The sequence below is a fragment of the Dipodomys spectabilis genome, unplaced genomic scaffold (genome assembly GCF_019054845.1).
Source record: "Dipodomys spectabilis isolate Male_0828 unplaced genomic scaffold, ASM1905484v1 ptg000060l, whole genome shotgun sequence".
NCBI classification, from domain to species: Eukaryota; Metazoa; Chordata; class Mammalia; order Rodentia; family Heteromyidae; genus Dipodomys; species Dipodomys spectabilis.
In genome coordinates, this window is record NW_024870737.1 from 1,982,744 (window position 1) to 1,986,048 (window position 3,305).

A 3,305-nucleotide genomic window follows, 5' to 3' on the forward strand; every position below is an offset into this window, starting at 1 on the left:
AGCTTACACTTGGAGATCTTGGTGCTTGGGGAAGATATAGATTCACCATCCAAACAATTATCCTTAGGAAGGAATTCACTGGGTATTACTATAGCTATAGCTTCTGTGGAGAGACTTTGTAAGGTGGGAATGGGAATTCAGGACTTTGAGAAGATAACATGTCATCATTTCTATGTGGTCCTTTGTTGGATGTTTCTTTCTGTAGAGAGATTAGAAGGAAGCTCTGGGAGAACAGGTTGGAAAGAAACACAAGATTATCAGTAGTACATTTTGTCTTTACAAAGCTATTTTGTTTGTCATCACAATTCAGCAAGTTCTTCTTGATAAAATTTTTTTTTCTTGTAACTGTCTCTATAAGAGATTAAACTTCCCCAAGCAGGAATGTATCAATAATCTTAACATTAGGCTGCAATTCTGTGTCCCAGAAAAAAAAGGGGATGGGGACCAGATCATCTTTTTTGTCCAAGCTGAAAAACAAGTTCATGCCAAATGAACTGTGAACGATTCTTAGTCATTCTAAAAGAATTATAGTAAGTAATGGCTTATAGATTGAATGTTTTTGTCCCTCCAAAATTCATACCTTGAGCTACTAGAACCCATTGTGATGGTATTAGGAGGTAGAAATTATTAGGACAAGTCATGAGGGTTATGCTCCCATGAAAGTTTAATGGCCATATATAAAGGGACCATTAAAGATTGAGAAAGGTAGCTCGTTGTTTCTGCAAGAAGATAGTTGTCTGCAATCTCGAAACAATCCTCACCTTGGATTTCCAACCTCTAAAACTTCTGTTGTTTATAAGTGTCCTTGTTTGAATAGGTACCTCAAGATTTTGGGTGTTGGCAACAATTCCTTAATGTGACAAGGTTGAGAACTAGGGCCTAATGGGAGATACTTAGGTCCTGAAAACTGCACATTCATGAGCTCATGAGTAGATTATCATTATTCTCACGAGAATGGTCTCCTTCTTTCAAGAGTGGGTTGTTATAAATGCACAACTTCCTCAGTTTGCTCTCTGTCTCTTGCAGGCTTACTCTTATCATTTCATCTTCCCTCATGTTATAATAAGCATGCCAAATGCTGTCACTGTATCCTCAGACTTTCTGGACTCCCAAATTATGAACCAAAGTAACTCATTTTCCTTATAAATCACCTAGTCTCTGAGGTTGTTGTGGCCATGGTAAATGTAGTAACACCAATTTTATGTTACTTTAGTATAGTATCCCCAGCTGACTAACAGAGAACCCAATAACTGAGGGCCTAAGAGCCAGAAAAACACCTCTACAGACCACTTTTTTAGTCTTTTGTAGAAAGCAAAGGTGTTTTGCTATTTTTCTTAATGTTAAGGTATTACTTGGTAATCTCAGGTGAAAATTACAAAGAGAAATAAAAGACACACATTTTACTTTTCTCAAGTAACATGGAGAAATAACTTAAGATACTAGACTATGCAAGCATGGTAGAGCATGCCGTTAGTCCCAGGACTCAGGAGGATGAGGCAGGAGGATTGCAAGTTTGAGGTCAACTGGAACTATCCTATCTCACAAATATAAATATCATATGAATATCTTTACATGCAATAAAAAGCTAGTGTAAATTAGGTGTTAGCTAATGGGAAGGTGTTAAATATTCCTTGCTGCTTATTTCTTCACTCACATTCTGTTGGACAATTGCTTCAATTGCTAGAGTCTCTAGTGCTTACTAAAAATGACAAATAACTTTCATCTTTCAGTGGAAACAGCACCTTTAATAGACCGAAAAAGAAGGCTAGGAGCAGGTGGCTAATACCTGTAATCCTAGGAACTCAAGAGGCTGAGATCTGAGAATTTTGGTTAGAAGCCAGACCAGGGAAGAAAAGTCGGTGAGGTTCTTATTTCCAATTAATCACAAAAAACCCAGAAGTGGAGATGTGGCTCAAGTGGCAGAATGTTAGTCTTGAGCAAAAAAGCTCAAGGGACAGGGCTTAGTCCCTCAGTTCAATCCCCAGGAGCCGCCCCCCCCCCCCTGCCCCGACAGACAGACAGACAGACAGACACAGACTAAAAAGAAAACATAAAAGGAGATGGATTTGTACTTGGTTTCCCCTAGTATTTTCATGTGTTTACAGAAGGTGTTCTAGATTAAAGCAAGACAAGAGCTGAACAGACATCCTAACGGGCAGTTGCAAGTTTTCTACACTAGAATCTGGGCAAAACCTAATACATGGAATCATGGAAGAGTTGTGGACTTTTGAAATCTACATTGCTCTAGCTTCCTCATATTCAGGAGCTCAGATATTCCAGATCTTGCAGAAATTGGGGTGTGAGCTGGCAAGCTCTTTACTATAAGGGGAAGCTCTTCACTGTCTGGAGGTACTCTTCACACAAATGCTAACAGGAAACTTGTACAAGATGTTTAAAAAAGATGTTAAAAAGAAGATCACTGCACTGAATTAAATATATATATATGATTTGACCTTTTCCAACTTTGGAACTCAAGAGTACTATTGAAGATTAATAAATGGTGATTACAATGATCCCTGAGCAGTATGCTGTACTTTGCAATTGACCAATAGCTTTCTGTCCACTTACTTACAATTGATCCTCCCAATTACCTTACAAAGCCAATGTTGCTGAGGAAATTTATGCACTAAGAGGTGGATAAGTGCTCCAGGCTTATGCATCTGGTAAATAGTTCATAATAACACAGGTCCTGAGAACAGAAGATGGTTTTTAGTTTCTCTGGAGAGCTTCAGAATGTAGACCTTGCAGAAAACACAATGTATTCTCTTTCTGCATAGTTATGGAATATACAATCGAGGATGTCTTTAGCACTGTAGCAGAAAGCTTGATAATGTGTACAGTCAGTTATTCTCTTCAGAAATTTCCTTCTCCCTGGTAGCTCAGTACAGAACTTTCTATCTCCAAAAAGAGATACTGCTCATTGATTTACTGCCCATACCTAAGTCTCAGTCCTTGAAAAGCAAACATGTGATTATTTGTTTTTTACTAGAACAATCACCCTCCCAAGAGGCAATAACTTACTGTAGGCTTCATAATGACCAGACAGTAATAGTAATTCATTCAGAAGTTAGGGCCAATATTTATCATTGCTGTGTCAATGAAATTGCTTTGCTTTCCAAGCCTAATTAATCTGATATTATATATTTTCTTATCTTTTTCATCCCTAAAACAGAATCAAGGGAATGATGCAATAGCGTAACACAATTTCTCTCTGACTTGGTCATATTTCTTCACTTTCAGTCTTTCCTCCTGAAAAATAGTGGTGATTTTATTGGAAAAGGAATTTCTTAAAATAGCACCCTTCA